General features: G+C 42.6%; 1 pseudogene; it reads right to left on the bottom strand.

Annotated features, from left to right (window-relative positions):
* Positions 1 to 436: 436 nt before the first annotated feature.
* Positions 437 to 1469, bottom strand: LOC100981515 (phosphoglycerate mutase 1-like; annotated as a pseudogene).
* Between the last annotated feature and the right edge of the window lie 11617 nt (positions 1470 to 13086).

Here is a 13086-nt window from a genome sequence, read left to right as displayed (position 1 = left end):
TGACGACCACATGTGGGACTATTTCAACCACTACAAGAAACACCAGAAAGGTTACTGTTTTGTATTATTTACATATATTATACTTTTTTTTTCGGTAAAAGTAAATGTAACACATAAACTAAATTCAGGATTGATCCCAACCTTCTAGAGCCAGCTCTTCTGGGGTTGGGGAGGAAATGTTGTTCGTCACATCATCATGCAGGTTACATTCATCTTCCACTGGAATGACTAGAGCCCCCAGGCAGTGGCCTGACTGCAGAAGAGCAGAGAACTGGCTCCTGGGGGCAGGTAGGTGCTCTTGCTTCTCCTCATTGGTCATGGCTTAGCATGGTTCCTCTCCACAAATCCTTAGTAAAGAAAACACTGGCAAAAACCCAAGTCACTACCTTTCAACTCTCTTGGACAAGGGGAGCTTTTCCTCAGCTTGGACTGAGAACCTGTGACCTAGAACTGCTATTCTGACTAGACTCTATGAAGGGAGTGGGTGCAGGAGACAAATGGCTAAAATGAAAATGTGAGCCACTGGTCCCCATCTGCAGCTACAACATAAGATGCCTACAGATGTGGTCAGTGTGACATGTGCAGGGGGCAGGGGCAGAGGAAGGGATGGCCAGGGAGGATGTTCCGGGGCACAGTGGCATGCCTGCTGGCCTTCACTTCTTAGCCTTGCTCTGGGCAGCCACAGCTTCCACACAGCCTCCCTGACTTTACACACAGTCGCTTCATCCCCCCAGGAACTGCATGGGCTTGATGGGCTTCAAGTTCTTGTCCAATTCATAGACGATGGGAATACCAGTCGGCAGGTTCAGCTCCATGATAGCCTCTTCAGAGAGACCCTGCAGATGCTTGACAATGCCCCAAAGGCTGTTGCCATGGGCTGCAGTCAGTACCCGTTTCCCCTCCTTGATCTGAGGAACTATTTCCTTCAGACTCTCACCGGAGGATAGCTGATCTTCAGTGAGGTCTGCATACCTGCAATCCTTACTGATGTTGCTCTACAAATGATGGTCGGGCTCCATCGGAGGTGGTGGGACATCACAGGAGCGCCTCCAGATCTTCACCTGGGCCTCACCATGCTTCGCAGAAGTTTCTGCTTTATTGAGGCCAGTCAGACCCCCATAATGCCACTCCTTGAGGCACCAAGTCCTCACTACTGGCAGCCGCATCTGATCAATGGCATCTAGCACTGTCCAGAGGATCCGATCGCTCTCTTCTGCACTGAGGGGAAGCAGGTGTCAAACTCATAGCCAGCATCTCGCAGAGCCTGCCTGCCACGCTTTGCCTCCTTGTGGCCTACCAGGATTAGATTGGCATCGTACCAGCTGCTGAAGTGATTCTCCAGGTTCCACGTGCTCTCACCACACCTGATCAGTACTAGCTTGTAGGTGACCATGGCGGTGGGCTGGGGATGCAGCCTATGTTTTGGATTCTTGCAAATAATTCCTATTTGTTTCATATGGTATTCTCTGACTGGGACTTGCTGTGTCAAGTAATAAGTTGGTGAGTGTGTCTTTGCCTGAAATCAGAAAGTCAGAATATTCTTGTAGCATATGTCATTGGATAAAAACATTGTTGTACTGGGGGGAGAAAAAGGAGTCCTTGTCTGGGACGTAGTAGAAGCTTTCAAAGCCATAATGGCAAGAAGTTGTCACTGAGCTGTTATGTGGATAAGTATGTAATTGGGACAATGGGGGTCAGAAAGAGTCAACACCTCAAATTCTCTTTTCAGGGTCTTACCCTGAGACAGTCAGTTAAGTCCTTACGAGGTAGGTGTGGCAAAAGTCAGGGAGGCTGCAGACAAACCTCTGCCACACATAGGCTTTTTGCCAAGGGCCCCAGGGCCTCAAATCTTTCCTGTTTTCTTTCAGCCAGACTTGAGGGACATGGGGTGTGGGTAGGGAAGAGTTTTAGTACTTCTACGAAGCTGCTGTAGGAATTACCAAAATGCTGTTTACTCAGTGACTTAAAGAACAGGACTGAGATATACCTCTGCCAGCCAGAGTCCACCTGAGAGTTTGTTTTGTGAAAGGAGGACCTGAGCTGTGTTGGGCAGTGAAAGCCCTTCTGGGAGAAGAATGGGATAACTGAACTTCACCTGCTTGCTCTGTCTCTGTTCTAAAATACCAGGAGAGCAAGCTCTATTCTCACTTGTCTCTGGGCCCTACCAGATCCTAGCAAAGTGCTGCCAGACAAAAGGGCATGGGCTTTGGAGTTAGAGTTGGATTCAAATCCCTGCATTTCCTTCTCTGAACACTTTTAAACCTTTCTTATCTGCACCCCCACCCCCCAAAGAAAGTCCTCGTCTGCCCTCGAATTCCCCTTGAACTGCATTGCATAGTGTCTTCTCTTCTTAGCTAACTTCACTATATGCAAGTGTTCAACCTGCTGTCTTATCAGAGAGACTTTTTTTTTTTTTGTATACTGGACTTAGAGCTCCTTGAGTGCCCTTGGCATGTTCTGATTCCTCCAGCAGTTCAATTACACTAGGAGACATGTTTCTCTGGTTCTGTTTGCTCTTGTGTCTGGCTGCTGGGTTCCCAGCTGCTAGAGGTCTTTAGGGAGCGGCTATCCTGAGAGAGGGGCAGACACCATAGTCTGCCCGTGGGGATAGGGGTGTGAGCCACTGGCCAGTTATCAATCCTTTAATAGGCCCCAAGTTGGAAGGGCTGGTAACACCTGGGACATCCCCTGCTAGGGGAGAGAGAACTCAGCTCCTCCTTGAGGACAGGGAGACTCCTCCCAGACCTCTAGCTCTTTTGGCAACACTGATATGGAAGCCACAGCCCTGCCCCCCTGTAGCCATGGCCTGTTCAAACTGACTCCCAGATACCACAGTATTCCTCCTTTTTCTTGCCTCAAGACTTTTTGAGGCTTGTTTCCAGGATCTCCTCTGGCACAGAGGTGAAAATTCCTGTTCCACTCCTGTCTGGTATGTGCCCACCCGAGCCACTGGCACTGCCCACACCCTTCAGCCTCAGCAGCTCCCTAGCTTAGGAGAACAGCAGCTGGGCTGCGGCTGGGTCGGGATGCATCTTGGATATTACAGAACAAACTGCCATTTTCCCAGATTCCTCCTTACCCCTGTCATCTAGAATCCATAGTATTTTATTTTTTATATTTTAATCTTTGGTCTCTTTGGAATTCATTTTGGTGTCTGAGAAAGGGCATTCTGGAACTGAGATCCTAAACAATGAGCCTAGTTCTGAAAGTGTTGAGAAACCAGGATATAGGACCACCCAATGAACACTGCAGGGCTAAGCGGACAGGAACAGGAAGCAAACCGGAAGGAGCAAGAAGCTCTTCCCTCTTTTCCCAAGAGAGAGAGAAAAAAAGAATCTTTTCCCTCATCTGGTCCTCCACGCTCCCTCTTGCGCCCCCTGTGGGTCGGTCTACAGGGAGTCACCTGCCAAAGTAGAAATGGGTTTTGAGTTTCAGCCATGTCACAAATTGAGTATAGAGGCATACTTCAGAAGCGGGGGGGACACTAGATTAACGATTAGCATATTAACTTTATCACAAATTAAATGGCCATATATCCTTGGGTCTAGTTCTAGACTTTATTCTGTACCAACGATTGATCTATTTATTCTTTACCAGTACCAAACTTTTTATCACTGTAACTTTTATACATGTTGATATCTAATGGGACTAGTTTTCCCCTCCTGATCATTTTCCAAGACAAGTTTTCTATATGAATTAATTTATATATAATTGTTTATGTGAATTAGAATTAGCTTGTTAGTGATTGAGGTTGCATTGAATTTATTAATTTAGAAGACTTGAAAAGTTTACATTTTTGAGATTTCTTTTCTTGCTTTCTTTCTTTTTCTTTTTTGTTTTGTTTTGTTTTGTTTTGTTTTGTCTTTCTGGAGACAGAGTCTTGCTCTGTTGCCCAGATGGTGATCTCAGCTCACTGCAACTTCCGCCTCCCAGGTCCAAGCAATTCTCCTGCCTCAGCCTCCCGAGTAGCTGGGATTATGAGCACGTGCCACCACACCTGGCTAATTTTTGTAATTTTGGTAGAGACAAGGTTTCATCATCTTGTCCAGGCTGGTCTCAAACTCCTGGCCTCAAGTGATCTGTGCACCTTAGCCTCCCAAAGTGCTGGGATTACAGGTATGAGCCACCACACCCAGCCTTGAGATTTCTTATCCAAATTTATCTTTAAATTTATTAAAATATTTCTTTGAGTTATTCCAATAGAGTATTATGTTCTTATTTATGTACATACCGTGGATTCTTAACTTTATTCTAAGGCATTTTCCCTCCATTTTATTGCTAATATAGAGGAACATTTTTTTCCTTATTATATTTTCTTCTTGGTGAGGGTCTGTATGAAAAACTGGCTTTTTTCATGTATAAGTATACTATCATCTACTTAACCATTATGCTATTTTGGGACATTTAGATGATGCTGTTTTTCTCCTTGGTAAATTACATCATAGAGATTTTTCTTTTCTTTTTTTTTTTTTTTTTTTTTTGAGACGGAGTCTCGCCCTGTCGCCCAGGCTGGAGTGCAGTGATGCGATCTCGGCTCACTGCAAGCTCCACCTCCTGGGTTCACGCCATTCTCCTGCCTCAGCCTCCCGAGTAACTGAGACTACAGGCGCCTGCCACCATGCCTAGCTATTTTTTTTGTATTTTTTAGTAAAGACGGGGTTTCACCGTGTTAGCCAGGATGGTCTCAATCTCCTGACCTCGTGATCCGCCCGCCTCAACCTCCCAAAGTGCTGGGATTAGAGGCGTGGGCCACCGCACCCAGCCATAAAATCTCTATCTCTATCTCTGATTTTTTTTTCTTTAGGATAAATTTTTAAGAATTCCATTATGAGGTCTAAGTATAAGAGCATTTTATTAGCCAGGCGTGGTGGTGTGCACCTGTAGTCACAGCTACTCCAAAGGCTGAGGTGGGAGGATTGCTTGAGCACAGGAGGTCAAAGCTGCCGTGGGCCATTATCATACCACTGGACTCCAGCCTGGGCAACAGAGCAAGACCCTGTCTCAAAAAGAAGAAGGAAAAGAATATTTTATTTGTTTATTCATGAGACAGAGTCTCGCTCTGTCACCCACGCTGGAATGCAGTGACATGATCATGGCTCACTGCAGCCTCAAACTCCTGAGCTCAAGTGATCCTCCCACTTCAGGTCCTTGAATAGCTGGGACTAAAGGTGCTTGCCATCACATCTGGCTAATTTTTTTTTTTTTTTTTTTTGTAGAGACAGGGTTTCTCCATGTTGTCCAGACTGTCTCAAACTCCTGGGCTCCAGTGACCTGCCTGCCTCAGCCTCCCAAAGTGCTGGGATTACAGGCATGAACCACTGCACCTGGCCCTAAAAAAAATTTTTTTTTGTAAAGAGATGGCATCTTGCTATATTGCCCAGGCTGGTCTCCAACTACTGGCTTCAAATGATCCTCCCACCTTGACCTCCTTATAAAGCATTGGGATTACAGGTGTGAGCCACCATACTTGGCCTTATAAGATCATTTTAAAGTCTGAAATTGTTTTTCAAAAATGGTGTCCAATTACTAGCAGGGACAAGGGCTCCTGTGTCACTGATCCATGACCAAAAATGGATATTATATTATCCTTTTCTGTAGTAGGTTAATGGGATTCGATTTTTAATGTACCATTTTGCACCACTTGGGTTGTTAGTGATGTTGAACTTTTTCATGTTTATTGCAATTGCTGATATTTAAATAGTCCTTCCATGATTTTTTTTGGAGTTCCTCATCACTTTCTTTTCGACATTTATTTTCTTTGAAAGAATTTCAAACTTAAAGAAAAGTTGCAATAATCATATTAAAAAAAACCCATATGCAGTCTATCAACTTGTTAACATTTTACTACATTTGCTTTGCTTTATCATTCTCTGTGTGTGTGTGTGTGTGTGTGTGTGTGTGTGTGTGTGTGTGTGTGTATACATAGTTTTCCTGAATGATTTCAAGGTAGGTTGTGTATGTCATGTGTATTCCATAAAAACACATATATTCTTTCACTGTATTCCACTACAATGATCAAACTCAGGAAATTCAGCATTGCTACAATATGATTGTCTTATCTACAGTTCACATTCAAATGTCAATGGTTGCCACAGTCATAGCCAATACAGTTATAGCAACACTTTCCAGTATAGTATCCAGCCCAGGATCATATGTTCCGTGTTTTCATCACTTCTCTTTGATTCCTTTCATCTGGAATAGTTCCTCAGCCATACTTTGTCTTTCATAATATTGATGTTTTTGAGGAATACAGGCCGGGTGTTTTATAAAATTGGGGTTTGTGCAATGTCTCATCATGATTAGATTTAGAATATGCATCTTGGCTAAAATAACCACATAAGTGTCCCCATTCCTTTTTAATAAAAACAAGTTGGAATTTACTGCTGACAGCTTGACAATGAGGGAGGAAACTAGAAACAGAAAACAGATAGACTCTAGTGTGGGTGTGGAGGTGAGTCCCTCCCTTGCAGACCTGGGAAGTGATCTTTACTAGGTCATGGGGTGAGTGTGTAGGGCAGGGAGGTTGAGGACCATCAGGAACAAGCCACTCAGTCTTATAGGCCTGGAATGTCACCTGTCAATGGCCACTAGTGCTCAGGGGTGGCACTGCCACAGATATTTTAAAAATGTGAGTGGAGGAGGGGAGAGAAGGTGGTTGACGCTGAACTGCATTTCAGCCTGTGGCAATCAGGAAGCAAATACCTTCCTGTCTCAAGCTTCCCAGCCTCCCTAGACCAGCCGAATTACTGAAGGGCCAGGTGAGTGTCTCAGAGCACAACAGCGGAAGGATGAGAGCGTTGGTCTTTGCAGCTAAGGAGAGGAAACTCCAGGCTGAGACCTTTGGAGGCTCCCTCTCTCCTGACCTCTTTCTATCTCCTCCTCACACCCTTTCTGCTCCTAACAGCTCCTCCGCAGGTCACATGCCCAGAAGCCACACATCCCTTCCTTTGGGAACTCTATCCTTTCTGCCTCTCAGTGGAAAACTCCAGAGCTCAGGCTTTGCACAAAAGTTAATGGAGACTCCCCTCTGCCCAAGTCTGTCAACTCTGAAGTGGGAGGAATAGATCCTAATTCCACCAGCAAGAATCATAACCGTGCAAGTTATCTGTGAGCAAGCACATCTCTCCAAAGCAATTATTATTATTATTTAGGACAAAACACTATCTTGTCCCAGAGAAGGGGAGCTTACTCTTGGACTCTGTTTTTCAACAGGATGGCACTGAGGAGCCTCTCCTCCATCCTGTTCTGGGCTGGTATCACTAGAGCCACCACCTGAACTGAGACGGGTTCTGTCTTAGCCATCCTGACCCCCGGTGTTGCCAATTCCAAGTAGCCTATTTTGGACCCTGAGTATGCCCCTTGGGAGATGCCACTTTTATCCTGCGCAATTACCTTACAATAATCATAAATGATGACTGTGACTCACTCACAATGTAACATTATAACCAATAAGCTCTGCTTAAGAAAGCAGAGAAATTGATCATTTTCAAATGTGCACCATCCAAACTGTAATAATAAAAAAATTTTCTGGCTGAGCATGGTGGCTCACACCTGTAATCTCAGCACTTTGGGAGGCCAAGGTGGGTGGATTACTTGAGCTCAGGAGTTCAAAACCAGCCTGGCCAACAAGGTGAAACCCTGTCTCTACTAAAAATACAAAAATTAGCCAGGTGTGGTGGCATGCATCTGTAATCCCGGCTACTAGGGAGGCCGAGGCAGGAGAATCGCTTGAACCCAGGAGGTGGAGGTTGCAGTGAGCCGAGATTGTGCCGCTGCACTCCAGCCTGAGCAACAAGAGTGAAACTACATCTCAAAAAAATAAAAAATAAAAAATAAAGGTGAGGAGGCAGAGGTTACAGGCAAAGTCATAAATCATTATTATTAGGTTTAACCTAAAAAGGCAGGACATCTGAAAGCATGTGTATGTGTGTTGGGGTGGGGGTGATTAGGAGGGGCCCACAGGTCATAGGAAGATTCGAAGATTTTCTTTTTTGTTTGTGCTTTTTTTTTTTTTTTGCTATTTTATCTTAATTTTATTATAGTTTCAAGAAAAACAATTTAAATTTCTTTTTTTATTTTTTATTTTTTATTATTATTCTACTTTAAGTTTTAGGGTACATGTGCACAATGTGCAGGTTAGTTACATATATATACATGTGCCATGCTGGTGTACTGCACCCATTAACTCATCATTTAGCATTAGGTATATCTCCTAATGCTATCCTTCCCCCCTCCCCCCACCCCACAACAGTCCCCAGAGTGTGATGTTCCCCTTCCTGTGTCCACGTGTTCTCATTGTTCAATTCCCATCTATGAGTGAGAACATGCGGTGTTTGGTTTTTTGTCCTTGCGATAGTTTACTGAGAATGATGATTTCCAATTTCATTCATGTCCCTACAAAGGACATGAACTCATCATTTTTTATGGCTGCATAGTATTCCATGATGTATATGTGCCACATTTTCTTAATCCAGTCTATCACTGTTGGACATTTGGGTTGGTTCTAAGTCTTTGCTATTGTGAATAGTGCCGGAATAAACATACGTGTGCATGTGTCTTTATAGCAGCATGATTTATAGTCCTTTGGGTATATACCCAGTAATGGGATGGCTGGGTCAAATGGTATTTCTAGTTCTAGATCCCTGAGGAATCGCCACACTGACTTCCACAATGGTTGAACTAGTTTACAGTCCCACCAACAGTGTAAAAGTGTTCCTATTTCTCCACAGCCTCTCCAGCACCTGTTGTCTCCTGACTTTTTAATGATTGCCATTCTAACTGGTGTGAGATGGTATCTCATTGTGGTTTTGATTTGCATTTCTCTGATGGCCAGTGATGGTGAGCATTTTTTCATGTGTCTTTTGGCTGCATAAATGTCTTCTTTTGAGAAGTGTCTGTTCATATCCTTTGCCCACTTTTTGATGGGGTTGTTTGTTTTTTTTCTTGTAAATTTGTTTGAGTTCATTGTAGATTCTGGATATTAGCCCTTTGTCAGATGAGTAGGTTGCGAAAATTTGTTTGTGCTTTTTGAGACGGAGTCTCCCTCTGTAACCCAGGCTGGAGTGCAGTGGCATGATCTCTGCTCACTGCAACCTCTACCTCCTGAGTTCAAGTGATTCTCCTGTCTCAGCCTCCCAAGTGGCTGGGATTACAGGTGTGCGCCAACATGGCCAGCTAATTTTTGTATTTTTAGTAGAGACAGGGCTTCGCCATGTTGGCCAGGCTGGTCTTGAACTCCTGACCTCAGGTGATTCTGCCTGCAGCCTTGGCCTCCCAAAGTGCTGGGATTATAGGCGTGAACCACTGCATCCTGCCGATTCGAAGATTTTCTGACTTGGTTAAGGAAGTGAGGCTTTGTCTAAAAATTTGTTATCATCAGAAAAGAATGTTAGCCCTGGCTCGTGGGTGTGACCTCTTCCAGGCCTCTCAGGAAGAAATCTAGAACAAAGGACAGTCATTAGAGTTCAGCCCTCAGTTCCCCCTTATCTGAGGTCTGTGTGCCAGGGGATTCCTTTGGTAAGAATCTGGGTTTCTAGAAAACAACTCAGGGACATATGTTAAGATGTTATCTCTAGTTTCTATAGGGAACCAAACGTTCTCCTGACTCAAACTTCCTTGGCTATTGTTTTAAGCTACTATTACCTTCTAGCTTATCGAGTTGTTCATTCACTTCTTAAGGCTAGCTAGGTCCCCAGAATTTCCTTCAAAGGAACTCAAGATTTTACTTTATTTCTATGCTTTGGTGCCCGCAAGTCCCTAGGAGGAGTCTCTACTCCATCTCAGTTATACCAAGAGCAATCAGTGTTATCAACCAACCTTGAGCTCCTGTTTCATTTCTTTTCTATTTATTCCCATTCCAATTGAATTACTTGGAATAGTATAACTTTGCACCTGTTTATTTTCTTTTGTCTAAATACTATGGCATAACCCATACATCCCTTCTCTCAACAACACAGTTTAATCTGATTAGGGACGGACAGAGAATTGATAATGATCCATGAAATCCCTATAGGATTATCTTCTATGATAAACCACTTGAAATCTCTATTTCAAAATCTTGCTGCATAGTCCCTATAAAAATTCTTCCATATCTTTCCCCCTGAAAGAAATATGCGGGTTCTTATTGCTAGAAAGGGGACAAGTTATGCGACTGTGATCTTTTCTTATGACATCACTATGGAGAAAAAGGCAGATTTTGCCTCAAGCTAGAAGATGAGAAAAGGCCCTGTTTAGCTGGTAGGGAGGAAGGTGATGACTGCTGCTGAAGACTCAAGAGTCCAAGACAACCGGTTTCTCTCTATCTCTCTCCTTCTCTCTCCCTCTCCCTCTCTTCCTCTTTCCTTGTCTCTTCTTCTCTTCTTCTTTCCTTGTCTCTCCCTCTCTTCCTCTTTCTTTGTCTCTCCCTCTCTCTTTCCTCATCTTTCCCTCTCTTTCCTCCTTTTTCTTCCCCCAAATCTCCTCCCCTTTCTCCTTCTCACTCTCTCTTCCTCTTTTTTCTCTTCCCCTCTCTCTCCTCCCCTCTTTCCCCCTTCCCTTTTCCCCCTTTCCCCTCTAGAACCTGGATTTTTGCATATTAATTTTTTATGCAGCTTCGTTATTGAATTCTCCTACTGTTTTTCAAAATTGCCTTTTGATTGGTTTTACTGTTTTATCCAGGTATAAAATTATGAGTGTATCAGCTAACAATAATAATAAAATTATTCTTTACCTTTCTTCTAGTTTCACCTTTTATTTATTTATCTCTACTCTCTAATTCAATGGTTGGTATATCCAGAAAAGTGTTAAAGTGTAACAGATTTGATTTGATTCACCATTACGCATGACACATACTTTTCACTAGAGATATAAATTTAATTTTATTAAAGAACACATCCATTCCTATTTTATTTGAAGGAATTTAAAACTAAGAAATTCATGTTCAACTTTTTCAATAGTTTTGAGGATCTATTTAACCTATAAACGTAGAGAATTATACCAAGACATATCCTTAAATTATTCTAGCTTTATTTTTAAAAAATAAGTCCATTAGGCTATGGTTTAGTATTCTTTCTATGTGCTGCTGAATTCTATTTTATATGTATGCGTGCATCTACATACATACACACATAGGTAAATAGATGAGATAGGAAAGGAAAAGGTGGTGTTTTCCTTTCCTGTACTTCCTTGTTATGCTTTTAATGGTATGGCATCAATGTTATGCTGGCTTGGTTAAAGCAATTTGGAAGATATCTTTCTCACTTTATTCTCTGAAATTGTTTAAACAGTATTAAAAACCTTTTGTTCCTTGAATGTTTATTACCACTCATCTGTGGAAACAGATGGCCTGGAACATCTTAAGGTGGTAACTGACAAGTTCTCAACTTCTCCTTAGGTAATTGGTATTTTAAGTTGTCTATCTTTTTAATGGTTAACTGGGTAATCTGTTTTTTCTTAGAATATAAATTTCCCCCCCCAAATTTTCACATTTATTTCTGGGAGTGGAACAAAATATCCTCACAAAATGTCTACTTTTCTTGGCACCAGTGGTTTGGATCAGATTAGTGTTTGGTGGTGTCTGTGGACTGGGGACCCTGGGGATGGGGATGAAGGGTGGGCTGAGCAGATGGAGCCCAACTCCCTCCCCTGGCCCCCACATCTATTCTGCCCCCCACCTCCATTTCAGCCAAAGCAGATATACTTTATATTTGGAGTTTTAACTTAAAGATTTCATAGGGCATTTGGTCACTAGAGTAAAAGCCTAAAGCACCCACTAACCCAGAACTGTGATTTTTAAAATAATACATTTGTCTGTATGATTAAGTATAATAATATAATAGTTTTGCCTCCCCTTGACACCCAAAAGAGAGTGGGAGTGAAAGGTGCCACTGTTCCTAGAGGAAGCAATGCAATTTCTGACTCAACAGTTACACTATAATAATGTAATTTGTAATATAAATGGATATGACTGCCATTCCTCAAGGAAGAGTAAGTGAGTGGAGGATAGCCTCACAAGAAGGCAGGCTTGTTCAAGTATCTCTCTCTGCCAGACAGATCTCCACTGCCCTGGGGAAACAGAGTTAGCTTAGCACCATCATTATTATTCCCAAGGTATTTTCAGAAATATCACACTGGAATTAAACAGATGATACTGTGGACACAATTTAGTACCTGTCAATTGGGTAAACTGGGTGATTTTGGCACAGGTGGAAGTATGCGGGCTATTTATGCTGAAGTGAAAAAGACCCAGGAACCAGGAGAACAATCTTTATATATCGGAAGAAAGAAGAGATAAGGTGTATTTCATGTAAAGGCATGAAGCTGAATTAGGACTGGAAGATGCTATCGGAGACAGATGTTAATGGAGACATGTATATGTTAGCACAATTCAAGGAAGAATTTGCTAGTAGGGCTGAATGAAACAGCTAGAACCTGGAAGTGTTAATTCTCTATCACTGGAGGTATCCAAGCAGATGCTGGATGAGTGGGGTCAGGGATATTGGAGAGAAACTCCATGAACTATGCAGTTAGCGGTGAAGAAAGAGACCTGTGCAGCTGCTTCTGAAAACACGACATGGCTCTGTAAATGTCTGAAGTTGGCTTGCATGGCCACTAGATGTCACTCTTGTGTATCTGCAGTAGCAAGATCGTTTCTCTTCTAGGGCAAGTAGAAATTAGAACCTTAGACTAACACAATATACTGAAATTTTATTAGCAACATATACATCCTTATCTTATGCAACTCAATGTTTTTTTAATAGAGATAAGTTCTCACTATGTTGCGCAGGCTGGTCTTGAACTCCTGAGCTCGAGTGATCCAATTCATTCTTAACAAATATAAGAACACTTAAATATATCACTTGAAGCAAAAATATTCCAAGAACTATTCTTAAAATCAGATTCACTTTCTAAAGTTTCCTTTTAAATAAGTCTTTTGATATTCTCAGACTTTGATATAACTTGCCATAAAACTGCTGCTTTTCATCCACAGCAATTTCTGAACCTCTTGTATGTCTTCTGTGTCTATGAATAGATAGGCAAAAGAGGTTAAGGAATCTGCCCAAACCCTTAGGTAAAAAAAACACTGGCCTGGCGCAGTGGCTCAGGCCT

The sequence above is a fragment of the Pan paniscus genome, chromosome 11 (assembly GCF_029289425.2).
Source record: "Pan paniscus chromosome 11, NHGRI_mPanPan1-v2.0_pri, whole genome shotgun sequence".
Classification (NCBI taxonomy): domain Eukaryota; kingdom Metazoa; phylum Chordata; class Mammalia; order Primates; family Hominidae; genus Pan; species Pan paniscus.
The sequence above is the reverse complement of the archived record's forward strand: the minus strand, read 5'-3'. Positions and strand labels throughout refer to the sequence as shown.